This window comes from Cherax quadricarinatus, chromosome 16, assembly GCF_038502225.1.
Source record: "Cherax quadricarinatus isolate ZL_2023a chromosome 16, ASM3850222v1, whole genome shotgun sequence".
Lineage (NCBI taxonomy): Eukaryota > Metazoa > Arthropoda > Malacostraca > Decapoda > Parastacidae > Cherax > Cherax quadricarinatus.
Window position 1 is genome coordinate 4,322,120 of NC_091307.1, and position 16,563 is coordinate 4,338,682.

Here is a 16,563-nt window from a genome sequence, read left to right on the forward strand (position 1 = left end):
ACAACAACTGCATATATTATTACTACTACTACTACTAATTATTATTATTTCACTTACCAACTGTCAATAGAAAAGTGCACTAGACAAATATACATTCAGCACCAACCCCAATACACCTATACCCACCCCTCTCCCACACACAAACCCACCCATCTACCCACCCACCCACCCACACACACCCACACACACACACACACACACACACACACACACACACACACAAAGGTTCCAACACTGATGCAGAGGATCGAAGACAAACAGCACAAAAGAGGAGAAATAATCCAGAAAACAATGGACTGAATACAATAGAAAAGTGAGTGGAGCCGGAAGTAAATATAGTGGTTGTGGACAGGCAGAACAACAGTTTAAGTATGTCATAGCATAAAATTTGAAGCCAAAACTGCTACACAGAAACATCAAACGGATAATTAGAGTAAAGGACTAAGTGATAGACTTCAGAAGTAAAATTGACAAGTAACAAGGCCTGTGAGGAACTAATCAAGCGGTATTCACAAAGGAACAGGGACAGTGATGTAGAGCAGGAGAGAAGTCAGTCTAGTGAAGGCTAAATAACACCAAGAAAGGAGATGGAGAATACAAGCTGCCAAGTTAGCTGAACTTTCACTAGGATTGAAACTAGACGTGTTGTCGCATGAGACATAGCACGTCTGAAAAACCAAAATACAACGAATAACATTCCAGTATTGAGAAAGGTCTAGACCAGCAGATTACACGCCTTTTATCTGTGACGCTCATACAATTTACAGTAATGGAGAATACATTAAGAATTTGAGCTGTAGAGCACTTGAAGAGGCATGGAGTCATGAAGAATATTTAGTACGAACTCAGCAAAGACCGGCTCCGATATTAATCTGATGGGAGTACTACCAAAGTGTGACAGAGATTAAGCAGAACAAAAATGCGAAAGATGAACTGCATTTTTCTGTTACTCAGGGACGACATTTGGCGTATTTCTCCACAGTAGATTAATCTATAAATCAGAAGAATAGGCAGAAATGACTTAACGGGTGATCATGTTAAGATGAACGAGCGTGACGAGTGGTGTCCCACAGGATGCTGTATTTTAAACGATACTGTTAGTAATATACGTAAGTACCATTTCTTACTGGATAGTCTTGCATATTCCTGTTCGTGAATATGAAGCTGGTGAGAATAATTTGCACCTTACATAATAAGGAAAGATAAACGAGAACCCGGACAGACTGCAGGAATCCTCAGTCAGTGGGATATTGAACTTCAACCTCAGTAAGAGCAAGGTAATGAATAACGAGAAAACAGAAAAGATCGGGTACGTAATGGACTAGCTGGCCAGAGGCTTAACAGTAATTAAGACCATAGGGTAAGCACAACTCCAAGCATATCATGAGAGAGAGAAATCAGCTGAATAAACTTGATGACATGGATATCTGACAAACTCGAGAAAGGGATTCAGGTACTTCAACAAGAAGCCATCCTTGGGGGACAGGGGTTAGGAATCGAGACTTGACCCCTTGCATTCACAGTAAGGGCAGTACATATATGTGATTACACATTCACCGAATCTTATATCCATAGCAGTCTATTAGATATTAAATCGCAACATAAACATTTTAAAACTAAATTGAAGCAGAATTTAATCTATAAAGATGAGTTATGGCAGGAGTGGAGACGGAAATCATGGTTCTCCGTTTACAACAATCATCTTGAGAAGACCAGAGCAAATAGTAAAGACTCGGAGCTTTACCGAGATAGATTTTGACCGACGATCCACTGGCGCTGCTGAGACTTCCGCAGGCCACTGTCATTCTTCTCCCTGACAACACTAGCCCTGGAGAGAGGTAAGAGGAGTGGAAAAGGGAAAGGAAGGAAAATGACAATACACGGAGAACTGCAATATATTTTATTTTATATATATGTCGTGCCGAATAAGTAAAACTTGCGATTTTGGTTTAAATAACAACGCTCGTCTTGCCAATTAAGGCATGCACAAATTTGTGTATCTAATAATTTCGCGAAAAAACATTCTGAACCTAACGAAAAAAATATTTTTCATTGTGTTTGTTTATTAAATTACTATAAACTTATCTACAATATATTTAGTTGGATTAGGCTAAATTAAATTGCGCTTATTATAAGGTTAGGCAAGTTTTCTAAGGTTCTTTGGGTACAAAATTATTTTTTCATTACCATAAATGAAAAAAATATATCTTTAAACGTATAAGTGCAAATTTTAGAAAGGACTTAATTTAAAATGAGTTCTTGCTAATTGGCGATATTACCTATTCGGCACCACACACACACACACACACACACACACACACACACACACACACACACGTTATATAAAGGTTTCACGGGGTGAAATCCAAATATTTTTCCTCTAAGAATTTTTATCAACTTCTCCGAGGCTATGGGTGTCCACAATTTGCACTGTAGGTTGACCCTTCTACAACACCCTTATAAGTTTGTGCTGAGCGGTTTTATAACCTCACAGTGATACAAATCCAGATGATCTCTGACACTTTAGGTGCTGGTTTACTGCCATGCACATTAATTTTTTTTTCAATCGCTCTCCAGTACTCTGGAAATTATGTTCAATACTTTTGAAGTCCTTAAGTATTTATACATACACTCTGGTTACGGAGATGACACAAAGATTTATGTTAACCCATTAGAAGATAAACCCGTGTGCCCATATTAGTTTTCAATTTCTCTGGTTGTGTTTTTGAAGGAATACTGTGATAAGGTAACACGCAGTAGGAAGCCAGTTCTTATACAATTGCATGTAAGTATAATCACACAAATTTAGGGAATTGCAACCATCTTTCATAGCAACATATATGCGAGGTACTTAGGATAAATCCTAGGAAAGCTTGTCCTACACGTTTCGCCCATCGGATATCGCTTCCCACCCCCTGTAACACCGTACACTGGAAATTCCGGAAAATTTAGCATCCCCCGTGAGCTGGAGGTGAGGATATGCCTATGTACCTTCTCATTTTTTCTGGTATTGCAGCAGGTAGATAACAGCAGTAAGCCTGTTCAGAGTTTGAATACGGGTATGGTTACACAATTGTAGGTGACTGCAACATATATGTGACTGCAATTATCATACATATATAAGAGTTTCCCAGAACAACCCAAGAAAATCAGGCAGAATGACTTATCGCTTCTGGGGCCCTATTAATAGGAAACATTGCAAATATCAAACATGTGTGTGAGTTACCTAGGAACCCAAGAAAGCTGGGCATAGTGACTTATCGGAACTTGGATCCTAGTGACAGGAGATATTCAGACTTTTAAGAATATCTCGAAATACATAGGTTCGGGTGACTGAAATAACCACATTAAGCAACATATAGGTGATGGCAACTGTCATATATGGCAGCATGTGTGAGCTGCCCAGGATAACCCCAGAAAGGCATTTCTAGGGATAGGAGAAATTCAATTTCCTATGCATAGCTATGAATACAGGTGATTAGTTACCATTACAATACTTAGGACGTGTCAACAAGCCTCTGCATGGAACAGGGTAAGTAAAATTATTATTGGAGTAAACAAGAAGGTATCTTTGCAGGAAATCCTCTGATACGCTAGTGTGTGTGTGTGTGTGTGTGTGTGTGTGTGTGTGTGTGTGTGTACGTACTCAGCATGGAATATACAGCACCAGTTTAGAACCCACACTTGGTCAAGCACGTCAAGAAATTATTGAAAGTGCAAAGGTTTGGAACGAGACTAATCCCGGAGCTAAGGAGTGTGTCCTACGAGGAGAAGTTAAGGGAAATCGACCTGACGACACTGGAGGACAGAAGGGAGAGAGAGGGAGGGGGAGGACATGGTAATTACATAAAATACTGAGAAGCATTGACAAGGTGGACAGAGACATGATGTTCCAGAGATGGGACACAGCGACAAGGAGTCACAACTGGAACTTGAAGACTCATCTGAGTCACAGGGATGTTACGAAGTATTTCTTTAGTCACAGTTGTCAGCAAGTGGAATGGTCTGGAGAGTGATGTAGTGGAGGCAGGATCCATACATAGTAAGAAGAGGTATGATAAAGCTTATGGAGCAGGGAGAGAGTGGACCCAGTAGCGACCAGTGAAGGGGCGAGGCCAGGAGCTACGAATCGACCCGTGTAACCACAATTAGGCGAGTACAGCTAGGCGAGTACATACAAACACAAACATACACACACGAGTGGATATAAAAATACGAAGCCAACAAACAAACAAAAAATCTTCCTTAATTGAACCTTATCAAGTCTTCAGAAAGCGCAGAGTTAAAGCTGATGATAATCCTGTCTTCCTAATATTTAAATATACTTTCCATCTTCAGTGTCTGAATGGAATCAACATTCATATTATCTTTGCTAAAGTTAACATTCACGCTACCTTAGCCACCCCTTTCTCTTGAGTAGGGAAAGAAAACAATTACATTTTGATTTCAGGCCAAGAAATCGACCTTGATTACGTTGGCAATCATGGCCGTAAATCAACCTTTAAATCGCATTATCCCTTCTTTATTTCCAATCTCGGTAGTGTTTGAAGTTCAGCTGCTCCTGGCACCTGTGTGGTGAATGGTGGAGGCAGGGGGGGTTGGTGGTGGTCCAAGAGGAAGCTAGTGGTGGTGCCTGATTGCTAGTGGTGGTTCTTGCAGGCTATGGGGGTGATCCCTTAGTGCTAGCTGTGGTCCCAGGGGGCTAGTGGTGGTCCTTATGTGCTAGGTCCCTCTGTTCTGGTAGGGTTCCCTGGATGTTCGGGGGTCCCTAACAACCAGGGAACACTACCTGAGTGTTATTAGCACCCAGGAACCTCTACTAGCTCTGCGCTTGTAGAGATTCCTGGGTGCTAATAGCACTCACTGTTAGTGGTTGGTTCTGAGTGCTAGTAAATCGTCCACGGGTGCCAATAATAGTCCCTGGGTGCTAGTAGCCATCCACTGGCGATACTCGCAGTCTTCCTGGTTATTACTAGTGGTCCTTGAGCACTACTGATATTTCGAGGTCAAAATATAAATTCTGACACTACAGACATGGTCATGGCCCGAGCAGCGGGGGCGTTGACCCCCGAAACACCCTCCAGGTATACACCTACCGAAATACTGAAGTGCCTTAAATAGCGTCCACAATCTAAATAAGAAAATCCATTAATAGTGGGAACTAGCAGAGCCATACATGGCCTTAACAACCAGACGAGGCCTTTATCTCTTCACATTCCATACTGTTTTATGAAACTTTTATAGTAATGTTGGGTGACTAATAAAAAATACGACATACGACTATTACTGGGTGAGGTTTGGTTTAGTGCTCTAGCGAGCCACACGTTAGGTACGGAGGAAGGGACGAATGGCGGAAGAAAGGAGTAAGAGGAAGGAGTATAAGAGGAAAGGATGGGAGAGAGAAAGAGAAAGAGAGAGAGAGAAAGAGAGAGAAAGAGAGAGAAAGAGAGAGAGAGAGAGAGAGAGAGAGAGAGAGAAAGAGAGGTCACGATCCCTAGATATAGAGGGTGATGTATAGAGGTTTATAGGAAGGGAGAGGGGTGGGAAGTAGGAAGGAATAGAGACAGTGAAGATGGAGTGTAAAATGAGAGTAATGGTGGCAAGTAGAAACTTCTCATCGTGTGCTGGGTCATGCCAAAAGGTTACGACAGACATTTAACGATCATTTCCATACGGCTCTCTCTCCGAAGTTACATTCGTACGTATGTGTGTGTGTGTGTGTGTGTGTGTGTGTGTGTGTGTGTGTGTGTGTCGTAGTTAGCATTGACACATACACACACACACACGTACACACACACACACACACACACACACACACACACACACACGCACACACACACACGCACACACACGCACACACACACACGCACACACACGCGCACACACACACACACACACACACACACACACACACACACACACACACACACACCTCGCCAATAAATAATGCCACAAGTCGAGAAAACGCTTGGTAGTGAAAGCCACTATGTAATTTTCATTACAGTTACAAGGAATCACTAAATCCATTGTGTAGACAATGGCAAAAGCCGACACGAGGGAATGAAGACACTGGTTGTAGAGGATCCTTTTAATACAATATTTCGCTGAAAGCATGAGCAGATACGCCACCTCATGAGGCAAATGAGCATATTAAGGTCAGACCTCGTATGTGGCCTCAGGTGTGACCTACTTTCGCAAAGGCCTGTCACACATGTCAATAAGAGAGGATACATAATAGGCCATAAATTGCGAGATCAAGTCTGATGAGGTCAAGTACTAATGGAAGAAGCTGGTTGCTGTTATGGGACAAGTTTATTTTGATTATTATATGAATCGTTGATACTATGCGCAATAGATCCATCCAAGATGTCACCTTCATACTAAACCACCTGCACATATCTACAAACCTCTCAAGGCACATAAACCCAACATACCAATAAGCAAATCACTTTTGGGACCGGCAGTGCACCTTATAGACTGGCAGGCGTTTTAGCGACTCAACTATCGTAGTCAGCAGCTCACGCTTGTGACGTTCTGAAGACCTCTCCAGGTTCAATAATGATGCCATTAAAAACAAGAAACTCGTCGGTTTTGGACGTGACCTCCTTTTTAACTTGAGTCTTTATCGATTAAATAAATGTCTTCCTTCTCAGCTTTTGTCATCGCAAGCCTCAACTTGCCTCTTCCTGCACAGGTTTTCATTGACTTTGTTGAAGCCTGTTTCTGGTACAATCTCTTCACCTTCAGTAATTACATTTAAAAAAAAAAGGAAATGGAGCGGGTATGAGGTCAACCCTCAGTGCATTGTTAACAAACATTATTTCGAGGGCCTTGAGAGAGACTGTTTTAAAGATCTTATCCTACGTCATGTCATTTATTAGGCTTATGTTTGCACAAGATATCATTGTGATTGTTCCTACCCGTTTCAATCTAACTCAGTTCAGAGACTCGGTATTGGGTGAACCCTCCATACGGTTCACGCTAGAGTAGACGTATCCTTACCCTTTCTTAAGCTTTAACTCTTCAAAGATTTTCTTAAACGCGAGAATATAGAAACTCCTCCAATAAGAATGACTTAATGAGCTAATTTTCTCTCCACGGCCTCAAAACCAAGAGGAAAGTTATTACAGGTATGTTACTAAGAGCAATCTGAATTTTCAGCGATTAATATCTTTTAGAAGAATATATTGAGGTGTTCACCCCTTAAAATTCTCAACGCACATTATCCACGCCCGCAACAGCAAGCCTTCCTCATTCGCAGCATCCCCTTGGAGTGACCAAGGCCCAAAAACCTAAAGGTTTCCAAAAAAGATGTACTAAGTATATGCACCCACACCCAAGATTCCAACATCAGCAGACGACTGGTCTTCCAACTAGTCAGACTACCATCACCATATACTTTAATCAACGAGCAGCCAACATGGGTGTGCAAGTCCTAACTACCAAAACTGGCAAATCAGCAAAAGTCTTAAACCCAGTACTATATGTACAAGAGGAGTATACAGCATATCTTGTGGTGGTTGCGATAAATTCTGTCAGAGATACCAGCAGAGATCTTCAGACACGCCTTCAGGGACATAAACATGCCCACTGGAGGGATAAAACCAGCAACTCAAGCGTAGTCCAACACAACCTTCATTCTCACGTCATGGACCTGGGAAGAGCACAGCTGTTACACTACGAAAACAACGAGACCAGACGCTGAATTTTGGAAGCGGCAGTGATCCACCTCACCAAAGCGATTGTAAAACGGTGGAATATACATGTTGGCAGGACTCAACATATTCGTTCCACTCGTCCACATTGTCCGTGAGTCACATAATAAACAAACTTGTCACCTTACCCAACCACCAACACCGACCGAGTCTGACCTCATGGTGCTTGCTTGCCTCATAAGGCGGTGTATTTTCTCACTGCTGTGCACTTGACAAAACAGCCATGGGCATAACGTTGTATTTAAAGAATTCTCTGATACTATTTCTTTTGCAATCCAGTTAGGGTTATTCAATCCACTAGTTCAGATCTAGTTCTTGGGCACTTCAGCCTCTGCAAAAAAGGAATCTGTGTAAAAAAATGTGGATCTCTTACACATACCATTCGCTATACAATTTCACAAGACTGCGTTGAGTGCCGGTCTTTTTAATGGAGGCTTTGTAACGTGAGTATTACCTTCAACCCGACTGTTCTGTGTGATATATATGCAAATGAGACGTAGGGAGGAAGCAAAAGACAAAGACGGAAACCACAACTAAAAATACACCAACGAATATTAAGAGAGAAAAAAAAATATACTCGGAAGAGATAAAAAATGAGAGAGAGAGAGAGAGAGAGAGAGAGAGAGAGAGAGAGAGAGAGAGAGAGAGAGAGAGAGAGAGAGAGAGAGAGAGAGAGAGAGAGAGAGAGAGAGAGAGACAGACAGACAGTAGGGGTTGCAAGATTCTGTACGAGGCACAAGTACGCTCGTACCTTGAGTATGCTCCACTTTCTTGGTTTGCCTGCCCCCCCCTCTCATCTGCGACTGCTTGACAGAGTAGAGAAAAAAGCAAGACGTCTCATCTCTCGCCTGGACCCATCCTGGATAGATCTGTCATTTCAGCAGAGCCTTCAACATAGGAGGGATGTGGGTGGCCTTACTGTTATGTACAAAGCCAATATTGTCAAAGTACCACACTTGGATCCACTTCGAGGACAGCGTGAAACAAGCTTTTATGCCACAAGACGGGCAGAAAGCAGCAACTTCACTCTGGCTGTACCCTTCTCCAGAACTTCACTCCATCTGAGATCCTATATACCCAGGATGACTCGAGTATGGAACACATTCGTACAGCATAATGATGTCAACGAGATAAAGTCAGATGATCAAATGAAAATGCTGGCCCACAGATGGCTCCAACTTCATCCTGTTCCCTACTTGTATGTCTCATAACAATGTAAAAATGCTTTCAAATGAGCTGATGTAGGTAACAGCTCTTAGCTTGCCAATAAAGCTAGGGATCCTTAACCTGTAAATAGCTTGTCAATAAAGCTAGGGATCCTTAACCTTGTCAAACCCTGTGTAAAAAAAAAAAAAGAGAGAGAGAGAGAGAGAGAGAGAGAGAGAGAGAGAGAGAGAGAGAGAGAGAGAGAGAGAGAGAGAGAGAGAAAAAGAGAGAGAGAAAGAGAGAGAGAAAGAGAGAGAAAGAGAGAGAAAGAGAGAGAGAAAGAGAGAGAGAGAGAGAGAGAGAGAGAGAGAGAGAGAGAGAGAGAGAGAGAGAGAGAGAGAAAAGAGAGAGAGACAGAGAGAGACAGAGAGAGAGAGAGAGAGAGAGAGAGAGAGAGAGAGAGAGAGAGAGAGAGACAGAGAGACAGACAGACAGACACGCTCAGACACACACACACACAGAATATTCAGAAGTAACAACGTTCGGTATTATGGACTTGTAGCTACCCGAGAATGGACGTCTCTCTCAAGACAACATAGGTTAGCCATTTGTAGAAAAATCTTGACTAGCTTTCACTTTCTGCGAGTCTTTCCCAGCAGGTTTATGCAACTTTTCTCTGCAGAATATTACGGATATTCCTTCAACAAATAGCTGCTTTTAACAAAAGTTCGTCTTTTTCTGGCAATGCTGAATAATATAGATAAGTGTAACAGCGTCATCACTATTACAGGTGTGTCAGCCTGTTACTGATTCACAATGAGTATATTCGTAGAGAAGGCCTTTCTTCCATCCATGAGGGTCCTGTAATGCCTGGGGAATGGGAGGTGAGAAGGTTTGGCCTGAGGAAGGGAAGTGTAGCTCCAATTTCTTGGTTCAAGAGCCAATCATCATCAAGGCATCTCATCCCCTTGAAGCGTCGCAGTGATTGTGTGCTATACAAAGCAACAGAACCGTTTAGTTATTCTGTTTTTGTCATAGAAAGCTATTAACATTATTGGTATGTTGTCATCTTGATCACTTTTCTTCTGTCTTGACAATATGTTGCCATAAGTGCTAGTTTTCACCTGTCTTAAACAATTTGCTGCCATCGTTATCATTTTCAAGCCATAGCAACAATTTACTTTCAATACCTATCTTCTGCATTTGTAGGTAATTATTTACAATCACATTACCTATTAATAATTCAATGTAAAGAATTATATGCCCATAAGCCACAGTGCAAACCATATCAATTGATTGCTCGAAGTGAAAATCATTGCTTACGAAAGGGAAAATCTCCCCTTGAAGTCGATAAATAAATTGTTTAGTTCTTAATCAGGAACTCACGTCGCTCAAGCTTCTCAGCCACGTCATATTTTTTTTTTTTTTTTTTTTTTTTTTACAAAGCACGATAGTCGTTCGATTATTCGGAGGTTTCAGAATATCCCTTCTCTAACATCATCAGATTTACAGTATCATTATCAATTTGCTAATGTCGTGCCCAATTAATTCCTACATTACAGAAACCAGGGCCACAAAAGAGAATAAAACTATTGGAAGTTAATTTGTAACACATCACAGTCTGTATTTATAATTCGTTCCACACCATTGTCCACAAGTTTAGACGAAATGGGATTCAACGTTACCGCTTATGACGATAGAGTTGCTGAGTTCTTAGATGAGCCCCTTGTGAGAAGAGTTTCGCTCCTGCTCAAGAGGGCCCTTGTATACCTAGAAACACACCACTCAATCTCCACCGCGTTATGGTAACCCAGTGTCACGGGATGGGGAAGGCAATCGTGAGGTAGTCCAGTGTCTGGGGGGATCAAACCTGGACACTTTAAAGTGACCCAGCCTCGGTCATGGTAAAGTTACCCAGCTCCGGGGTATCAAACCTTGCCACAACAGTAGTGACACCCAGAGTTCATAGGGTCATTCACAAAGGGCATCAGGCATAATTTAAGAGAGTTATCATTACTATTACATCTTTGTGAGTCAATTAATGGTTCATTGAGAACATCAACGGGACATGAATTTACAAATTAATAAGGCAACAATCGTAAAAATTATTTCCCCACGTGACTTCATTATCAACAGCCAGAAATGCAAGCTTAATAACAAAGGTACTTACAACAGGAAGGTTAGTTCTTATTCGGTTATTATTAGTATATTATCATACAATTATTTAAGCTACATGTTCAGTCCTGATATAACTTTCCCCTGGGTCATATCCCATGAAATAGAAAATTATACAAATGTATCACTGAAATTAACCCATTCGCGCTGGTACTGATATATATATCTAATCTAAAACCTGGAACTATTTCGCGGTGAGTTTTTTTTTTTTTTATAAATGACCACCAATTATTGTTGCTCTCATTAAGCATTAGAATCTACATAATTATTTTTCTGTAAATTAGAAGCTAGTATTAAAAAAATTACTACATTAATTGTTTTGGGCGATGCATGGAAAGCCTGATGCATGTTGGAGTAATGTTACTTGGAGTGTTAAGAGTAAAGCATGTCGACCTCGCGACGGTTATTCAGGCTGCAGATCACCTGGACACATCTAGTCAAGGATACTAAAATCTCTGACGGAGTAAGAGGGAGAAAATGAGAGAAAAAAAGTAATCAAATGAGCTGAGGTAGGTAATAACTCTTAGCTTGTAGTACAGGTAAATAAAAAAGGGAGAGAGACAGACAGATTCAGTGTATATGCACCGAGACATGTATATACCCCTGAACTGAAACTACATGCATATTTTAACTGGTACTTATCTGGGAGTACTCATAATGTAAACGTTTTAATGGTTACGTTATTTTGCAAACCATCCAGCGCGAAGTTTATCATATACAATTATATTATTTTCCCCACAGAAGTCACATAAAAGTCACCTACTTGTTCTCTTGTCTCCTCACTGCTTTCTGAATCTCTCAACACGTCCCTCTGAAAAGGCAGAAATGATGTTAGAGGGATTCGTATGGTGTAAAAGTCAGTACCTGCCTTTCTAAATTTTAAAATATATAGTTATTAATATCTAAATGAAAGAGATAAATAGCGAACTGTTAATTTTGAACATGATATGGCATAAGAAAATGCTCAACATTATATAAGATCAGCGACGAGTCACAGTATTAAAACTCAAACTATATCTTTTCAGTATTTTCAGTTTTGTATCTCACGACGTGTTTACGAAAGCTCAGATATCCCATTAATGTGAGTAAACGCGTGTGTCTGCAAGATCACGGCCATGACTTGCAGACTTGTGGAAAAATACTAATTTATAAACTAGAAAAAAAGTTATCAATCGTAATTGATATGTCAAAAAAAAGTAAACTTATTTTCTTAATATATAAAAGTAAATTTGGAAATTATATTTAGGTACCAGAAACAAAATTTTTTTTAACATAATAATGAGTCAGGCAACCACAGAAATACTTCTCTGGCGTGATGTTCTAAAGAATAAACAGACGCTACAGCTGTGAGAATTAATCCCCGAATATTTAATAATCCATATATAATAAGTCTTCTTTTCCGTTTAACGCAGCGTGGACTGCGCAAACTTTGCTTTGAGTTTCCCTAGTTTGTAAGCTTTTGATCAAGGCTTCAATCAGTAGCTGGGAAAGGCAACAAGATTTTCAGCCACAAGAAGCAAATGATTAGTGGCTGGGATAATAAGGGGTAATCAACCAACTCTATCAGCCTGGGTCAGGGATTTCCGCGCGTTTTCTTGGAGTTTCCACATTTTTTTTTTTGTATCTGCAGAGTTTACCAGAGTTTTAAAAAGCCACTTTTATTATTTTTAGAAATTTGAAAATTACCGCTTTATCACTAATTTGTTCAACGTTAGTATTGCTAATAACCAATACTGATAAAATGTTAAATCAAAATCAGGCGATTTGCGCTGTAATAAACGTTGCCGAGGAGAGGAAAGTATAAATTAACCATTAAAGCATCTTGGGTATTATTGCCTTCATGATGCCGGTGAAGGTCTCATGATCCGAGGCATAGAGGCTGCCCCTCCCTTTCAAAGATCGAACATGGTTATGTTCTATTCACCAGGTGCTGTGTGGCCCTTACGAGTGGAGCGCTTCCCTTTCGATATAATAATGTTATAACAAATTCTCAAGTTCGACCAATACCTTGATGGTCAACTTATTTTCAAATTTCTATTCGAGAGAAGACTATATAAACAAAGATGTATTTGTTTATAGAATAAACAAACAGATAAATGTGTATCTTACATATATATATATATATATATATATATATATATATATATATATATACAAAACAACCACTGTGAAAGAATAGAGAAGTTCCAATCGCTTTCGTGACTACTCACATCATCACGAAAGCGCTTGGAGCTTCTCTATTCTTTCACAGTGGTTGTTTTGCATATTCTGAAATCACCTGTTTACTGTGATCTTAGCGCATATATATAAATATATATATATATATATATATATATATATATATATATATATATATATACACTAAAAAAACACACACACACTCGCCAACGGAAGTATATTTCTCAGTAAGAGTTAATGAAGTACTAATCTTGTGGAAAATTAAATTTACCTGGATGTAATTCATAAGATACATACCAGTAAATGGTAACAAAGATAATTATTCTGTATCAAGGTTACAGAGACAAGAAGGAATTTTAGGACACCTTGGTCGCAAAAAATGTCCTCCTTCGATACCTACGATAATATCTCTCTCCACAAGTCACTCTGGACCTATTTTAATTTCAAACGAAATATACATCACCAGGAATTCTGGTAAAAACATTAACATAAATATGTGGACTGTATATTAAATTTGAAATGTGAATACATTAACATTGAAGGAGAATTTATAATAATAAGACTCGCCAATTAGTCTGTAGATTACGGTGTGTCATACCAACCCCCTTGCCTAAATTATGAAGAAAATACTGGCCAGAATTTCAACACAAAATAGACATGACTTAGCTGGGGTTCCTAAGCTGTCCTGTGCATCTGCTTAATGCTCACGTTATGCAGGAATGCAAATCCAACAATTTCGGCTCCTGTTTGGGAAGTTTTAACTACACTTTAACTTTCAGAGCGATGAAATTTAGGCACATTTCATTAGCGTGCCTTTACCATAATGGCGTCTCCCCCCCCCCCTCCCCAGCGACGCTCACCCATCGCTGGTTCATAATTTATTTACAAATTAATTTTTATTGCCTACAATATAGGCCATCAAATTAGATATAAAATACACTGTATTTTTGGAGAATATACAGTATTTTCCACACCTTCCTTACTTTTGTCGACATTTCAAGAATTAAAGTCTCTCTTGACGTAAGTTTAGAGATGGTTTGTGTTCTTAATGCCCAGAGGTTTTACCCGAAAAAAATTTAAAAAGCCTAGTACCTAAACCTATACACCCTCAAAACGCACTCAAGCTCTTGATCAACTCCTTTAATGATTTACGTAAAATCGTTAGATCTTAAACCCACTTGTTAAGTATTAATAGGATTATTGCTCTGATACAGTCTCTGTTAGCACTTACACTGTTGATCGGAAGAGGGTAGAAAAATTAAGCGAGGGAGAAAGGGGGAAAAAGTAAGGGAGCAGTGGAAGGAAAGAGTAGAGGGAGAAGGGATGAGGAGATTAGAAGGTATATAAAGGGGGTGAGAAGAAAGGGAGGAGGAAAACCAGGGAAGGAAGGAATTTGAAAGGGTAAAAGTATAGACAGAGAAGGATAATGGAAGAAGAAAGTAGAAAAATAGAGGGAGAATGAAGGAAGGGGAGGAAAGAGAGGGGATGGGGGGAGATGATAGCAACGAAGAGATGGAAGAAAATGTTAATTAAAGATCATTAAAAACTCATTTTAAGATATAATGATAAAGCATTATTATTATTATTATCATATTAGGAGAAACTAGTCGTGCAGGAGTCATACAATACGACTGGAGTGGGAAGCAATCACGCCACTCCAAGAAGACTAGGGATTCCTTCCTCGAACACGTTAATGCCATTGAAAAAGCAACGTTCATCTTGCCATGTAGGACAAGTGAAAATTTGTTTTTGCAATAATTTTGCAAAAATCATCCTGAATCTAACGAAAAAATTATATTTCACTGTGTTTGTTTAGTATTAAATTACTGTAAACAAATCTAAAATATATTTAGTTGGGTTAGGCTAAAATAAATTGTTCTTGTTATAATAAGGTTAGGTAAGTTTTCTAAGATTCTTTTGGAGCAAAATTAAAATTTTTTACATTAACATTAATGAAAAAAAATATATCTTTAAACGTATAAGAGAAAATTTTCGAAAGGACTTAATTTTAAATGAGTTCTTGCTAATTGACCAGTTTTACATATTCGGCCCGACATTATATATATATATATATGTTACAAAAAACGTGATTCTAAAAGCTTAGAGATCTCCAGTGAATACTAGAAAGGGCTTCCCTTCTAGCATCCAGCCTGTTACTGGGTTTTCGTAACAAGTAGTCAGTATCCTTGTCCAATTATCCATTAGAATTCCTTAAGATTCAATAGTGCTTCAGGATTACAACTGGTAGGCTACTAACTAGAGAAATTCAAATTTAATAAATTTATTAAGTCTAGAGGTATATTATCAAAGTAAATTAAATTAATCACAGTAATGAAAATAATATCAATCTCTCGAGTTCAATATTATTGTGCTGAAAGCACATATCACATTTATAATTCTTAGGTACCGTCTGGTACATTAACATTTAATAAGATATTACAAATATGTACAAGTAAGTTTGTGTATGCGTGTAAGTGCTCTAAGTAGTTCACTATGTCTCACTACTCGACTAGACTTAAACAAGTGACTGACAAAGTCCTCAAATAAAATAACTTCTTGACCGACTGGCAACCAGAACAGTCTGCTTGAACAATGAAAAGAATGCTAAGCCCAATAGCCATATAACAAGCGACTGCGACACAATCAGGATCAAGGAGATAATATAACGACACTAAGTAGGGACCATCAGCAGATCCTCCACAAAAGTTACAAAACTCCCATACTACTGAATCTAAGTTCAGCATAGGAAAAACCCTGACTGTGACAATACACAGAAACCAGTACAAATTAGGTCATAAGCTACAGCTCGGGACCTGAGATGCTCAGAGTGTCTATGTGACACACAACCTCAGTACAACATCGAAAATGACGAAGTCTATACAATGTTCTGTGAACAGAGTTCTACAGAGCTAACAAGAATAATGAGACAGACAATCTGTCCAACCACCAATCTGTCCAATCACGATCACGTGATAGTCCCGTGGACAGCACAGCTCAGAAGCCGGCAGTATAACGAGCGACAAGCGATAATTACAGTAGTCTGACAATCAAGACTTGAACTGAGCACATATTATGTACATCCTAACAATATGTAATATGTAACATCCTAACAACATAAGCTACGTCAAATAACAATATAAAGCAATATATTTACGATTTAGCTATTATCGCAAATATAAGCAATATAAAATTATATGAAAAGATAATATACATTATATATACATAATAATCATTGTAACCCATTCAGGGGTTGCAACAATATATATATATATATGTGTGTGTGTGTGTGTGTGTGTGTGTGTGTGTGTGAAGGCTTACTCAGCCCTGTAACAACTTCAGACAGTATTAC

At 39.3% G+C, this 16,563-nt stretch overlaps 1 long non-coding RNA gene across 1 annotated transcript in view; it reads right to left on the reverse strand.

Annotated features, from left to right (window-relative positions):
* Positions 1 to 11,792: 11,792 nt before the first annotated feature.
* LOC138852793 (uncharacterized) overlaps positions 11,793 to 16,563 on the reverse strand; it is a 169,922-nt gene continuing 165,151 nt past the window's right edge. The window contains exon 3 of the long non-coding RNA XR_011392084.1: positions 11,793 to 11,847. This is a non-coding gene — a long non-coding RNA (uncharacterized lncRNA). The remainder of the gene's footprint in view (positions 11,848 to 16,563) is intronic.